Here is a 17243-nt window from a genome sequence, read left to right as displayed (position 1 = left end):
ATTGCTCCCAAAAATACTTCCAGCAAGACTTTCTCCAGGCTCTTTCCTCATCAAGGGTTGAATGGGAGGACTTCAAGACCACAAAGGATAGTAGATTCACAAAATGGAAGGATGCTACTATGCAGAATGGTCCTTTGGACAGTGACCAGACACAGTGGAGCATTAAGAACACTTACCGTGGGGTGGAATTTGAAAATTTGATGCTTCAAAATTATAGAACCAGGCATTACCCCAACAAATACATGTGCATTCCATCGCAGATAAAAATATTGACTGATAGCTTTTCCCCAGGTATTGAACTAGTAAAACATATTGTGGATGCTTTTTCTTTTGTTTGTCTTCCTCATAATTGACCAGTATCTGGAAGTTGATGGCAGCAGTTGAAGAGACTAATAAAATGGCCCTAAATTATCAGTAAGCAGGAAGAGAGACAGAGACAAACTGTACACCCTTTTGGAAATGGCACAAATCTCCATGGAGTGCCTTAGGCAGGCCTGAGTTCACATCAGAATGTCAAGATGGTTGCCATGACAATGAGACATTTATTTCTGCTGAAAATGTCTGAAGCACATGCTGCACCCTTTCCAGATCGAATGCTCTACTTACAAGTAATTTGCACAGACTCCCTACCCTACACAGCTACAATCCCCTGCTGAGCTCCACTCCTTCCTAAGAGCCTCAGCAAGGACTTGCCATGTGACTGGCGGCTCCCTTTTCAGCTCATCAGGAGGATGAGAGGTGAATACAGAAGGATTCTTGTGATTGGGGAGAACTCGAACCATGAAGGTGATAGAGAAAGGGAGGAAGTAACACACTCTGTCCTTTATCCATCATCAGCAGATGGTCACTTAGGCTGTTTTCATATCTGTGTCGTTGTGAATAATGCGGCCATAAATATGCGAGGGCAGATAGCTCCTTGAAATACTGATTTCATTTCCTTTGGATATACATCCAGAACGAAGATTGCTGGATCCTATAGAAATTTAATTTTTATTTTTTTTGAGAAACCTTCATATTGCTTTCCATAGTAGCTGTCCCAATTTACATTCCTAGCAAGAATGTATGCCCTTTCTCCACACCCTCAACAGTTGCTATTTCTTAACTTTTTGATAACTGTCATTCCACCAGGGGTAAGGGGATATCTCACTATGGGTTTGATTTCAATGTCTCTGATTATTAGTGACGTTGAACATCTTTTTATATACCTAATGGCCATCGCTATGTCTTCTTGGGGAAAATGTGTACTCAGGTCCTCTACCCATTTTCATTTGATTATTTGTTTTTTTAGCTATTGAGTTGTATGAGTTTCTTATATATTTTGGATATTGAACAATTATCTGCTAGACAGTTTGCAAATCTTTTCTCCCATACAATAGGCTGCCTTTTCATCGCAGCGATTTATTTCTTTTGTTGTGTATAAGCTTCTTAATTTGATGTAGGCTTACTTTTGATTTTTGCTTTTGTTGCTTGTGTTTTTTGTGTCATATCACTGCTAAGACTAACGTCAAGAGGCATTTTTCCAGTTTTCTTCTAGGAGAGTTATAATTTCAGGTCTCATATTTAAGGCTTTAATACAATTCAAGTTATTCTTGTGGCTTTGATGAAATGTGTAAGACAGGGGTCCAATTTCATTCTTTTGCATGTGATCATCTAGTTTTCCCATCATCATTTATAAAGACACGATCCGTTCCACATGAAGTATTTTTGGCTCCCTTCACAAATGTTGGTTGACTGTATATAAACTTGTTTTGGGGCTCCCTATTCTGCTCCATTGGCTTATGTGTGTATTATGCCAGCATTATGTTATCTTTATTACTGTAGTTTTTTAAAATAAAGTTTGAAATCATAAAGTATAATGCCTTCAGCTTTGTTCTTCTTTCTCAGAATTGCTTTAGCTAGTAGGAAACTTCTGTGGTTCCATATGCATTTTAGAATTGTTTTTGCTATTTCTGTGAAAAATGCCTTGGGACTTTAAGAGGGTTGTATTGAAACTATAGATGGTTTGGAGACTATGGACATTATTACAATATCAATTCTTCTAACCCATGATTATGGGATACCTTTCCACTGATCTGTGTCTTCTTCAATTTCATCAAGCCCCAGAGTTTTCAGTGAACGCATGTTTCATCTGTTTAGAATTATTACCAACCTATTTTATTTTTATGCTATTACAAATGGGTTTTTAAAATGTTTTTTTTCAGATACTTCATTGTCAATATTCAACTGTTTTAAGTTAAATCATTCATAAGCCCTAATGGTTTTATTTTTAAGAGGCTCTATTTGAAAACCTTGGCCCTTGAGATTGGGAAGCTGGAAGAGTCTAGGTGATGGTCAGATAAAAATACATGAATGCTCCTTCATGGCACAAATAACATCAACAACACCTACCAAGTCATGTCTGTTGTTCTTGTTTATGTCCACTCCCTTTGCCAACGAGTGCTTTTTAACTCTCCAGGGATGACAATTGGTGATAATTACAAGGACAAGAAATGGGCACTTTGATTTTCAATTGAAGGCATTTGTAGGTTATTCTTTCCTTGATTTAGCAAAACATTACATTGTAAATGTAGACAAAGAGAATAAGCTGGGTCTAGGTGGATCTTCCTGTGCCTGGCTGAGGCCACAGAGAGAGATCCAGACAGCAAGCTGAGCCTTTATTTTATAGCCAGAGATAAACAAGGTAGTGGTCACCATAGTTACAATGTTCTTGTGAGTTTCACTTGTTTTGGCAGCACTTGCTACATTTCCCTCAGCCCATTAGCTTCCCAGATAAGATCTAGGGAGCAGCATAAGGTCAAGCCTAATTATGCTAAGAGGGCTGTGCCCTCTAAACTGGGACTTGTTTGTGGCTTTGCCAACAGGTCAGTCCCAGGCTTAACCCTATAGCCACGCCCTACAAATATCAGTGATCAAAACCATTTGTGCTGTAAGATACAGTAGTGGTTATAAAGAGCAGAAACAGTTTATGACAACAAATAATAATACTTGAGTTAAACAAAGGAAGTTTAGAGGTGTGATAAGCTTTGGAGTCTAAATTTCAGGCCACATTGTCCCCATTAATACAGATCTCATGCCTTAGAAAAACCAAGGTGATCCCCCCTCCACCCCAGGTATTTTCTGTATCATCCCTTTATCTCCCCAAAGAAAACTTTGAAATCTCTGAAACATTATGCAAGCCTTTGGTGCTCCCCTGTTCTTTGAGACGCTGCCTCTATGTGCTTGGATTGCATTAGTTCTGCGCTGACTGTGGGCATAGTAAATCTGGGCAGGATACCAAAGGGACAAAAGCACATTCCTGAGCCTTCAAAATAAAGCACTCCATTCGTGCAGCCCTGGCACTGGAGGATGAAATATCAATTATTATAAACATATTCTGGGCACTTAGAAGCATTACTCATTCTTCAATGTGGAATGGGAATTTGTGTTTTTAGGAGACGAGAGAGTTGGCAGGTGCAATAAGAAATGTTGCAGTAAAAATTTCCCCTACGAAGAGAGATGTTGCGTGTGGAGAGTGTGTACAAAACCTCCTGCATTGCTTAATCCATTCCCTGTGTGTGGAGAAGCCAGTTTACATTTTCCAGTGAACCTTATCCATGGACGACTGCTTCGATTTCACTGTACAGGAAGCTTAACACAGAGCCAACGGATTTATGTGTTAGTGGAAAGCGCAGCATAAACTTCAGCAGAAAACCTCCTTCTGGAAGAAACTGTGATCAGACTGCCAAATATATTCAAATGTTGCAACAGTGCCCTCTAAATTACCCCTCGGGGACAGGTCCACACACAAGAGCACACACATGCGTCTTGACCTCTGAGAATCTCTAGTTGGTGCCATAAAGGCTGAGGAGAAACTGTTTGATGATAAGATTCTTTTCCTTTGGAGGGGTTTATGCCTTTAAGAAATGTTCCTAGTTAGGGCTTACATGTTGTCCTCTGTGGAGAACAAAAACAAAACAATAATGTGGATAGGACAACATATTTAAACAGATTATGTTCCATAATTGTGAATTTTAAATTGTAAATGATACAACACTAACTGCTTTATTGAGGTGTGATGAATATACAAAAATGTAAATGTCTAATTTATACAACCTGATCTGTTTGGAGATAAATACATACCCAAGAAATCATCATCGGTATCAACTTACCCATCACTTCCCGTTTCCTCTTGCTGCCCTTTTGTTTTTTTATTATTTCCTTTTGTAGTAAAGATCACTTAATATTAGATCTACCATCTTAGGAATATTTAGAGCATTGTGAATCACAGGACCTAGGTTGTGAAGCAGACTTCCAGAACTTACTTATTTTGCAGAACTGAGACTGTATGTACCCTTTGACCAACACTTCTCCTTTTCTCTCCTCCCCAGTCGCCATTGTATTCTCTGCTTCCACATGTTAGACTATTTGAGATTCCATGCATATGTAAGTGAGATCATGCAGTATTTGTCCTTTCTCTGGCTTATTTCATTTAGCATAATGTCATCCAGGTCCATCCATGTGTGTTGAATAACAGGACATTTTTTTTATCCATTTATCCATTGATGCACAATTAGATTGTTTCCATAGCTCGCTATTGAGAATAGTGCCACAATGAACACGGTGTTACAGGTATATCTTTAATGTCCTGATTTCAGTTTCTTTGACTATATACAGAAGTAGAATTGCTGGATCAAAAGGTAGTTCTATTTTTAATTTGTTGAGGAAACTCCATATTATTTTCCATAATGGTTGTACCAATTTACATTCCACCAAAATTGTATAAGGGTTAGCTTTTCTTCACATCCTCACCAACACTTGTCCTTTTTTAAAATAATCGACATCTGACCTAATGGGTGTGAGATGATATCTCATTGGTCTTGATTTGCATTTTCCTGATGGTTAGTGACCTTGAGCATCTCTTCCTACGTCTTTGGCCACCTGTATGTCTTTGGAGGAATGTCTTTTGAAGTCCTCTGCCTGTTTTGTAATAAGATTGTTGTTCTGATATTTAGTTCTATGTGATCTTTACATATTTTGTATATTCACCCTTATCAGATATATCATTTGCAAATATCAAATTTTAAATGTTTTCTATTTTATCTTATGGTTGATCCAAATACCTATTTATAGGTAAATATATATGAGGTGTCTATGTCTTCCCTAGGCAATGCTAGCATCTTCAGCCCCCTTGTCAGGTGTCCCTGATATAATGCATATGGAAGAGCATGAGATCAGGCAAATAATTTTTGTTCCTTTTCTCCAGGGACCAGGCTTATTGTAGAATATGCCCAGGTGATGGAAAATAATAGGTGGGAAAGTCAGCCTGCTTCACAGTTGACTAAGAAACAGCTTCTACCCGCAAACGTCTTTCCAAACTGCTCTCTAGTAACCAAGAAATGTTGGAACTTACCTTGAGCTCTTAACCTCTTGTTAAATGTAAATCCTTAGGCGAGATATTATTTGAAGCCCTTCTTCATCATTTCCTTGTGAATAAATTTTCAGGTAATCAGTTTAGATGCCTGCCTGAGAGAACAGAGCAGGAATGAAATAAGGAAAAAGTGAGAGGGGTGTGTGGTTCAGAGTTAACAAGAAAGGGGTTCCACTGAAGGGTGGCCAGGAGGTCTGAACAGAACAGGTGATCTGGTGATCTCTTTAGGCATGCTTGATAACTCGGATAACTCAGATTACACATAAATGGTTCATTGTTTATACAGGTGTTATAAGGAGAGGAAGCAGAGAGAAGACAGGAGATCTAGCAGAGAAAACTGCTGAGGCAATGAACTGGCTAAGTTAACTGGGCAACACAGACTAAGGGTTTTTCGCTTGCCTGTATTGTATGATAGCATCATAATAATCTGCTTTATTTTTCAAGCAGGGATGCTATCTTTGGAGCAGTATCAAGAAAAAATATGGGGTAAAATATTATTTTGGTGTCTAGTTTCTATGTAGGTTAATGCAGAGATACAATATTTTTGCAGCTGGAGAAAGAGAAAAGTTGAAGCAGCTCAGCCAGGGTGGCTCAGTGGGTGAGCATCAACTCATGAACCAGGAGGTCACGGTTGGATTCCCAGTCAGGGCACATGTCTGGGTTGCAGGCTTGATCCCCAGTATGGAGTGTGCAGGTGGCAGCCAATGGCTGAGTCTCCTCACTGATGTTTCTATTTCTCTCTCCCTTCCTCTCTGAAATAAATAAAAACATATTTTTTAAAAAATGAAGCAAAAAAAAACTTGTTGGTCCTTGATCTCATTTATTAGTACAAGTCTTTGTCGTGAACGTAGGTTCTGTGGGCTTAACTCCAGCTCTGCTTCTTAATTAGTGGTTATAATTAGAAAGTAACTATTCTTTGGTATTCTGACTTAAAATTTGGGGATAGGCACATGCCTACTGATTTTACATGTAAGCACTATTTTAGAATTATAAGAGAAAGATTTTCTTTCTTTTATTTGCAAATACTCTTTAAAGTTACTCATTTCTCACAAGCCAGCCTGGCGTCTTGGAACACAAGGGAGGCACTGTGTATCAGGACTTGGCCCCCGCTGTTCCTGCTGTCTGCAACACTTCCTCCAGCAACTCAAGATGTTGCTCAGAGATCATCTGCTCAGGGAGGTCTTCCATGGTCACACCCCTGAAAATGTCACCTCCATGCATATACTTCCTATCCCCCCTCTCTTCCTTCACTTTTCTCTCTAGTACTTAACACCTGAAAATAAAGTCTAGCATTTTTATATTGTTCATTTGCTCTCCTTCCTCTAGGATAAAAGCTCCACGTTGGCAGAGATTTTCAGCTGCTGTTTTTACTGTTGATAACCAGCTCCTAGAACATTGCCTTACACAAAACAGGAATATATGTCATATGCTGAGTGAAGGCTATCAATACAAGGAAAATTAAACAATAGATAAATATAACTACATACAACTTAGATTTATTTTAGTAAACTACATATAATCAGGGTCTTTTTAAAAAATATATATATATTTTTTTATTTTAGAGAGGAGGTAGAGGGAGAGAGAGAGAGAAACATCAATGATGAGAGAGAATCATTGATTGGCTGCCTCCTGCACACCCCTACTGGGGTCACGCCCACAACCTGAGCATGTGCCCTTGACTGGAATCGAACCTGGGACCCTTCAATCCGCAGGCTGATGCTCTATTCATTGAGCCAAACCAGCTGTGGCCATATAATCAGGGTCTTAATCAGAGCAATAACCAAGAATACTTGTCTAAATTCTTACATTATTATAATTCCATATTTAGACAATCATTTAAAAATTAAACTGACCATTTTATCATTGTTTTGGGCATGAGTTCCTAAAATCTTTCAAACTTTAGTTTTTTAAGATATATTTTAGCTTAGAGAATAAGTTTTTTAAGATATATTTTAGCTTAGAGAATAATGATTTCAAAAGTATGTTCCCATTAAACAAAAGAAAAGAAATCAAAATAGAGTTTACCTGATTTCAATCATTAACTGAAAACACCTAAAACAGGAAATAGAAAGACCAAAAACTAGAAACTTGTTTATATCCTTTAAGTCTACTGTGACAAAAAGAATTAGAGTTGGAAAAGTTTTTCTCAGATGAGTGTAGATTAGAAAGTGTTTGGCATCAATTTGGGTTCCATTTCTGATTTTACCTCTACTTTCCTCCCTACATGGTGGCTCTACTTGGAAAAACATTTTCTATAAATACTATTTACTTAAAATAAAAATACTAATAAAATTAAATGCTATTTAAATAATCTTTTCAATTAAAATAAAAAAATGGTCCGTGTTTGAAAGCCACTGAATCTAGACTTCATGGGCCTATGTCTGCAGGAGGTGACAGTGCTCATATTCAGTAGACATGGGGATTTTATGGTAAAATTTCACCAGCTAATAATGTCCATTGATGCTGCCAGTTTTTCTTTCTAGTCATGATGTAAATTAGAGATCTCATTGACTCATTCAACAATATTCTGAGCACCTATACACTGTGTAAAGGTGTACCTATAGGGCATTCTTTACCTTAGGCCACGTGCGACCTTCCTTCCTTTTCATCTATCTGTCTCTAAATGTAGCTTCAGCTCACTCCTAAACAGTACTCAGTGTCCATGTTGCTAAGATATATTTGTTGTCTCTCTTTTTACCCCCCACACAGAGATATAGTATGGAGTACCGAGCTACATGGTTGGAAATTATGTGAATAATTGCTCTTCTTCTTTAGAGATTATCACTGGCTCCAAGCGAGAACATTCCCATTTCTGATCTCGGATACATATAGGATGCACTGTTGCAATGAAGGGAACAACCAGGTATGTGTTTTTCAGGAACAAGAGTTGAGAACTGTGTTTATATTATGACAAAACATCCAGTAGCACCATTCAAAATTACAGTCATCCAAATGTTTTGAGTACATATCTAATACACTGGACAGATGGGAAGACATGGTAAAGATCGTGGTTGAAGAATAAGAGAAATACTAATGTAACATCCTTCTTAGGGAAAAAAGTAATGGAGAGTCTAATGGGTACCTACATAGTTCATGGCCATCCTCAGAGATTGTCACTTTGTCTGAGATCCTCCTCCATTGAAGAAAACCACATTTCCAACACTCAGGAATTCACCATACGAATTCTGCAAGGAATTAGTCCAAGATTTATGGAGCTTAGTATCAAATACATGGAAGGCATCATAGCATCGTCCCAGAAGCACATGCTCAAGTTCCTTGGTTTAAAAGCCTGGCTATGTCACATAATAGCTCTGTGGCCTTGGACAGTTGATTTTCTTCTCTGTGCCTCAGTCTTCCTAGCTCTTAACTGTAAACATTACCTCATAGTGCCATAGTCCATAAGTACCATAGTACAGTGGTACTTATCGTGTTGACACAAAAATTAAATGTTAATAGTTATAAAGTTCTTAGAACATTGCCTGTATATACTAATTGTTACATGGGGCATGTTAAATAAAATGCATTTGATAAGTGCTTATCCAAGAGCTCCCTCATTTGTGACTTAATGCATGAATATATTAAAAGCTCCAATCATATAACAGCTGTGTTTGGTAATGAACTACAAAATCTCAATAGCTTATAACAACAAACATTAATTTTTCTCTCGTCTTACATATAAACAAGTTGAAATATTGTTTCCTATACTCACCAGTGATGAAACTTTGGGCAAGTTACTTGTCTCTATGTCAGATTCCTCATCTGTAAAATGGGAATAATAATAACACACATGTATCAGGAGATTATGACATTGTAGGCACACTAAATGTTAACTTCATGATTAAAATTCTGTTGCCATCTGACAGATGAGAAAATTACATCTCAAAAAGATGAGGTGATATAAACAAAGGTCACGCAGCCAGCAAATAATGGATTGCAGACACACTAATATTGATTTGAATGTAAGTCCTCCTCCCCCCTTTTTATATTACATGTGTAGGAAATTCAAATTGCAGGAAAAAAACCATGATGCTATTAGAAATGTGGTCAAGAATTTGAAAAGAAATAATTTTTTTCTTTAGTGTATCATATTTTAGTGGACTTAGAACTTGCCACATTTGGATGCACACACAGTGTGAGAGAGGATGAGTTTGCAAGAAATAACAATGCGGGCCAACATCAGTGCACTTTTATCTCTTTCCCAGCCCTCCTTAATCTCAGGGAATACAATGGGAGATGGAAACAGTGGGAAAAGAAACTAGCATTTATGGAATACTGATTAGGCTTCATGCACTGTGCTGCATACCTTACACTTCACTTAATTCCCCAAACTGCAACGCTGTACAATGGTCTCAGTATCTTTAAATTTTAATCCAGGAGCACTCCATTATTGTTTCTGGATTTGCTATTGACATTATCTGTCACTAATTTCCCATTAAATAAAATGTCGTTTCCCAAGAAAGACTTTTCTTGATCAAACTGTGCAAAAGAGGCTCCATCCAAGTCATCACTCCCTGACATTGTAACATATCTATAATCTTTATCCCCCATCATCAGTGGAAGCTTCACAAATGCAAAGGTACTGTCTTCGTCATTGCTTAATACTCAGTGTCTAGAATAGTGCCTGAATGAATGAATGAATGAATGAATCTGTGGATGCAAAATAAAAAGAATGAGGCTAAACTATTTTTAAGGAAGTTATCCAAACATTCAGAGCTTGTAAGTTTTACAACTGGAATTTTAACTATAGATTTCAGTCCAAACCCTGTGGGCACCCCGTTGTGCCAGCTGTTTCTAGTCAGCTTCCAATAGTTAATGTCACCATGGCCACGGACAGCCCATGATGCAACATCCCTTTGAACCATGTGGAACTGCCTTTCTGAGCTCAGTGGCATTTAATCCATAGCATGCGATATAGTGTAGAGGAGCCACTCTGCTAATAGAAAGGACATCTTGTACAGAAGATTCAGTAAGTCCCAAGGCTCATATTTCAGAGAAGAGTGTGGAGTATTCTAGAAACAGACCAAAGGCCCAGATGGTTGAAAATTAGTGAGTGAATGACAAGGTGAGCGTTTAAAATGAGACCTAGTTCTTACAAGGTCCTGTTGGCTACGTAAGGAATCCATATTTTATTGTAAGTGCAGCAGGAAGCTACTGAAGGTCTTCAGTTAGAAGAGTGACATGATCTTCTGTGAGTTTTTCTTTTTAAAGGTAAGATTTCCTTCCTTTAAAAAATGACTTAAGAGAGAGGAAGGGAGAGGGAAAGAGAGAAAGAAACATCAAGGAAGAGAGAGAATAATCAATCAGCTGCCTCCTGCATGCCCCCCGACGGGGGATCGAGCCCACAACCCAGGAATGTGCTCTGACAGGGAACTGAACCGTGACCTCCAGATTCATGGGTTGATGCTCAACCACTGATCCACACCGGCTGGGGTGATGCGAGCTTTTGAATAGTGTGGAGAATAAACGAGGAATGGAAAAAGTATATATACATGCACATACACCTTCACACCCCACACGCTGTCTGTCCCCTCTGGAGGGATGTGTAGGAGGGGGAAGTTTTTTGCATGGCACTGGGCACATGGTGACAGAGAAATCTGTGACAGCATCCTGAGTCTCTGCTCACCAGGTGCCACACTTCCCTCCATCCTGCCCAGCTGCCGGCCCTTGCAGTAGCATGAGTGCTCTCACACAAGGTGGGGGCCTACCCTACCGATGACAGCTCCCTCTGAATGGAATGCTGAGCTAGATGTAATTTCATAAGCAAAATCCTCCAAAGGGGACAGGCAGCACGTGTGGTGTGCATGTCAGCATACATTTTCCATTTTACTTCATTCTCCACATCATCTAAAAGCTCACATCGGATCATGTCACTCTTCTAACTGAAGACCTTCCATGGCTTCCTGCTGCACTTAGAATAAAATCTGAATCCCTTATGTAACCAATGGGACCTTGTAAGATCTAGAGCTTGCCTACTTCTCCAGTCTTGTTTCAGATGCTCACATTGCCAGTCACTCACTAATTTCCAACCTGGTTGGCCTTTGGTCAGTTTCTAGAATATTCCACGCTCTTCCCTGAAATACGGGTCTTTGAACTTACTGATTCTTCTGTACAAGATGTCCTTTCTATTAGCAGAGTGACTCCCTTATATATTCATTTTATAAACAAACTAGAGGCACAAAATGCATGCCCATGGGGGGGTCCCTCAGCCTGGCCTGTGCCCTCTCGCTATCTGGGAGCCCTCAGGGGATGTCTGACTGACAGCTCAGGCCTGGCAGTTGGACATCCTTAGCACTGCTGCGCAGTCAGGAGAGGCTCCTGCCACCACCACTGCACTCACCAGCTGTGAGCCTGGCTTCTGGATGAGCAGATTTCTCCCTGTGGGATCAGGCTGAAACCAGCTCTCTGACATTCCCTGAGGAGTCCCACATTGAGAGAGGGCACAGGCCAGGCTGAGGGACCCCACAGGTGCATGATCAAGGCCAGGAGAGACGCGGGAGGTTGGCTGGGGAGGGACCGCGGAAGGGCTCCAGGGCCTGTCCAGCCCCTCTGGCTCAGTCCTGATGGACCCAAGCAGCAAGCTAACCAAACCATCAGAATGTCTGCCCTCTGGTGGTGAGTGCACATCATAGCAACTGGTTTACTGGTTGACTGTCTGCCCCCTGTTGGTCAGTGCATGTCATAGCGGTGGTTGAGCTGCCTTAGCATATTACTTAGCTTTGATTGGTTGAATGGCCAACCGGTCAACCAGATACTTAGCATATTAGGCTTTTATTATATAGGATGTCACTAAGCTCAGAATGGCAATTTCATATGTAAAAACAATTTATATATTTTTTATTATTAAGATGCATTTTATTCCTGTATACTATTCAATTGTTAACTATGGACTTTTTAAATATTTTTCCATGGCCATGTGATTCTTCCATCTAATGTGTTTTTTTTCCAGTTCCCATTTTCTTTTATTTTGTAAGATAAAATGCAAAGTTCCTCATGTCTGTTCTATGTATCCCTCTCCATTCTAACCTTTATCAACTACCCCCACTCACCCATCACACACTCTAGTGTGCACACACACATACACATGTACATTGTGCCAAGGTAGTAATGAATATATTCATCACATTCCATGGTTTCGCCATGCTTTCATATCTTTAGGGACTTTTATTTTTCATAGTGAGTGGTTGAGCTGCCTTAGCATATTACGCTTTGATTGGTTGAAATTGGTTGAAAGTTTCTCTAAATTTTCTCTACCCCTCAATAATGAATATATTAATAATTTTTTTTATTGAATTGCTATTTTTTTGTTACCAAAATGAGTTTCCTATTGATGATTTACTTTTCATTTTATGTTTCTTGTGTGTAATAGCATTGGCCTTGAGACAGTTTAACCATTCAACAAATATGTTCTAGGTTGAATTGGACTTTTCATATATACAGATGTTCTGAATAACTACTATACTTGTGGAAATAAATTCACATTATGTGGTATGAGTGAAATCAGGATAATTATTATGGTTAGTCACTTGTCAAATTCCAACTGCAAAAAGTATTGCAAGTTGACAAAACAAAAGGAAACAAAACATAGATTCCTTAGTGAGGTAAACATCCTAAGAATTTTAATATTTTTCCTTGTGGTTTTAAAATTCTATATTTATGAAAAATATAATACAAATAAAGGGCACATTAAAATTAATTTTAAAACTTTATTGTTTGGGGGGAAAAACAACTTGGAAAAATGTGTCGATATACTGTGTTAACCACCTTCTTTATTGCTTCAATGTAAGCATTTTAAAAATAATGTTCCCACTACAATTTATAAGGGATTTTGATCTTTCTCTTCCATATGGAATAATGGAATATGAACAATTATAAAGTCTTTACATTTTGTGAAAACCATAACTGTGGTAAGTAGGATATTCGGTTTCATATCATTATCTGTGAGTCTGATTCTTTACAAGGTTATAATTCAGAGGTTTCCCTCCTTTTACTCTGAGGAGTAGAGATGATGAGTATCAGTATTACTATCTCTTTAAGAAACCCTTCTCATGCTTCCATTCTAAAGTGTTTCTTTCTGTTTATAACTTGAAAAAAACATGAGTAAAACTGCTCTTAAAAATTGAATTTGCTTATAGGTCCTTGAGAGGTTATCATTATCTTTATCAAGAAGTGATCTCTTGAATTATCAAAGAACCAATTAGTGTGATTCTGAGAGCAATTTATATTTGAATGGTTTCTAAATATGTACTTTATGAAAGGAAAGTAAAAAAAAATAGCTATTTAATTAATTTAATTGCTAAAGGTGAAACTCCAAAAAAGAGAACTCTTTCCCTTCAGTACACAGGTCCTTATTTTTCCCTAAAGCTAAAATTTTATAATCAAGAGCTCCCAAACATGACCCCTGCTGGGATATAATGGGGTCTTATGAAACTGGGGCACTAAATATTTCTAGATACCTAAGGAAGATTCCTTAATCTTTTAACTGGTGGATCCTCAACTAAATACAATGAAGGCTTTTTTATTATTTGAAATAATTTGTTTTCATGTCTTGTTTCTGTAAGAGAAGTAACTGCACAGTGTTCTACCTAGTTTTAAAAATCTGATTTGAATTATGTCACATTTAGTTTCTAAGCAGAGGAACTTTTAGTCTTTGATCTCTCATTTAAATGTTGTTTCTTCAGGCATTTTTCTTAAAGATTTTTCTAAAAACAAGGCATGAGTCTTTGTAAAGGAAATATAGATGGTGGGCAAAAGCAGCATGGATGACCTTGAGTTCTAATCATACACAGACTGATGTCTCTTAGAAACCTAGTTGGTAGGGTGGAAGTGATGAGTTGTGGTTGGGATATAAATGACAGCAAAAGCCACCATTACAATAATGACTATAATTTATCTCTTCAACATGGATACCCCATAAAAATGTAACCTCAGCTAGAAATCTCATTCAGAAACATTTTCTCACAGCTCTTCCAAAAAGTTTGCAAAGTAAGAGCTGTCCTTCAGAGGTGTGAAGCTCAGAATCTCTTCAGAATTTGGAGTGGTAGGAGCTTGGTACAAGAACTCATGAGGCTGGATATACACTTTTGTTTTGTTTCAATGTTAGAGATGATAGGGGATCCTAAGGTTGTCATTATTTCTTTTTTTTATTTTTTTTATTTTTAGGTTGTCATTATTTCTCAAGGAAATGATGATTTTGTTCGAAATAGAGACTACACACGTTTTCATTGATGCTGTACCTATTGGGTCTTTAGTGTAGATATTTCTTCCAGTGAAAACATCCCTGGCTTCAGTCACAATGCTCCAGGTGGGCAAGCACTGACCACCTCAGCATCTTCTCAATGCCAGGAATGAAAGAATGGGCCCAGAACAATGAGAGCCTCTTTGAGAGATACAGAGATAAGAGGTCTGCACAGTGGCCAAGAAATCACAACTATCTTCAGCATGGAGCAATCAGAAGATGGTTATGATTTTTGTGCTTTTACAAAAAAAATGGAGAATGGTAATATTTTTAAAAAATTTAATTCATGGAATCAGTTTCCTCAAACATGGGCTTTCTATTGGCACAGGAGTCAGCATTCTTTGATTTCCTCTGACTGTTGGTGAGGGTCATGGAATTGACATTGTTCTCCGAATAAACAAACACTAGTGGTCTTTCACTAGTCAAAGAACTTACTACTACAGTGGTTTGCACACTCTTGATATTTGCTCTGGACCATTCCACAACCAGAAATTTGATCTGCATGTCATTGGCTTCTTCAATGAAGTATAGGCTGGGAAATATACTTATGTGTATGCATATATACCTGGTTGTAATATACCTGTTAACATGGTTATATGCCTTTCCCAAATATAAAACTAAACAGGGTCTGTTCCTAAGAAAAAAATATGAATGACTTCTGCCAAAGCCTTTTCAGATTATGAAATACTCATTTCAGAAAACATTAGTATTTCTAGAAACATGCATTCTTTGTAACACAGTTGGGAAAACACTGGTCTAGACAATCTCCTTTAGACTCCCTGCCTCCGCCTCCCCCTCAGGGTAACTCCATGCCATTAGTTGCTAATTACTCAAGCACTGGACTGCCAATCCCCTTGGGCTCGATCTTCTATCTTTCTATTATGTCAAACCTGCCTTATTAGTTCAGGTAACTTTTTGTGTTCCCTTCCCTTTGACTTTGTGCATTTGTGAAGCATATTCTCCAGGATGATAATAATTCCTCCTCGTTAGAGATATTTCCCAGAAAGTCATTATTTTTCTTCCAAAACACCAATGCCCAGCAGCGCCTGGAATAAAACATGGGTCAGCTCTATCCTCCGGCTAGATGATCGATTTGGGCACTTCTGCCCATCTTCTCGTTCGGGCCTGGTGCATCTGTTGTCTGCTGTGGCATCCACAGAAGAGCAAATGGCATGTGCTCTATTTCAGCTGTTGTACAGGCGCAGGCTTTTCAAACAATGCCGATAAAAGGCACCAATCATTTTGTCCCGGGACTGAGCCTCACAATCTCTGTTGGGATACTACAATTCTCTATCATCTGATGACAGAGCCGCCTGCTTTATGAGGGGAAGGACATCTGCAATGGAAGATGCTGTACTAGAACACAGGCTGCATATTCTGCAAAAATCCTGGGTCTGGAGCCAGAGAGTTGCCATGGGTCGAATCCTGGCTCAGGCACATGCTAGGTGAAAATTTCAGGCAAAGAATTTTTCTCTCTGAGCCTGAATTTCCATCTCTGGAAGGAGCATCAAAGCCTTTTGCAGAGTAATTTTGAAGTTCAGAAAAAGTATGTAAAGCATTAAATGTAGTTCTTGGCATAGGAATCTCTCCATAAATTGTTTTCCTTCTAGTTTTCCTCTTCTTCTTCCCCGTCCTCATCCTTTTGCTCATCCTTCTATTGTTACTTTTAGTAGCAGCAGAAGTATTAGTGTTTGAGTAGTAAGAGTAGTAATAGTGGTAGTTAATTGCAAATATACTTATTTTTGTTCTCCAAAGTTCCCAGATAAAGGAATTTTTTTTTCTAGAAATCCATACACCTGAATTCTAGAGTGCAAATGTGTTCCTTATATTTAGAATACTCATAGCAGCAATAAACATTGTATTTCTTAAAAAAATAAATGTAGCAAGTGATCCAATTTAACGTCACAAAGGAAAAGAGACAGCGTTTATCCCAGCTGACTATAGTCTATATTTTCCAATATGATCCGGCCCCTGCTCTAACTGCTAAATTCATCCAGTATCACATTTCCTCTCACTCATTACATTCCAGCAACAATGCTTTTATTCCTCTCGTTCAAGCCTCTGCCTTTTCTCATTCTCTCTCTCCCTCTCCCCTCCTCCTCGCTCCTTCTTTCCCCTCCTCTAGTTCTCACTCTCTCTTTCTCCATCCTCCTGAAATGTTCTTTCCCCAAAACTACATGGCAGACCTCATACCATGTGTCACTCCTTTAGGAAGGCCTTCCCTGACCTCCCCAATTAAAGATGCTTCCTCTAATCACATTATCCTTTTCATTCTGCTTTATAACGTATATAACCATCTGAGATTTTAGAATATATTTATTCACATATTTATATTTGTCTCTGCTCATGAACAGGCATGGAGCCAGAAGGAAGGAACTTGTCTCTCACAGTCAGTACTATATTCCTCGTACCTAGAACAATTCCCTGCCACATGGAAGGTGCTCAGTATATAAATAAAGGAATTAATGCTAAGTAAACCTTTATTAAACATGAAGGAGGAAAACCACAGGCTACTGTTTACTCTTTTACCCCTCTAGAGCTTTTTTATATGCTCTATCTCTTTATTTCTCTATGTTCTGTCAAAATCTATGAAGTACCTAA

This window comes from Myotis lucifugus, unplaced genomic scaffold, assembly GCF_000147115.1.
Source record: "Myotis lucifugus unplaced genomic scaffold, Myoluc2.0 scaffold_243, whole genome shotgun sequence".
NCBI lineage: Eukaryota > Metazoa > Chordata > Mammalia > Chiroptera > Vespertilionidae > Myotis > Myotis lucifugus.
This window is presented reverse-complemented; position numbering follows the sequence as displayed.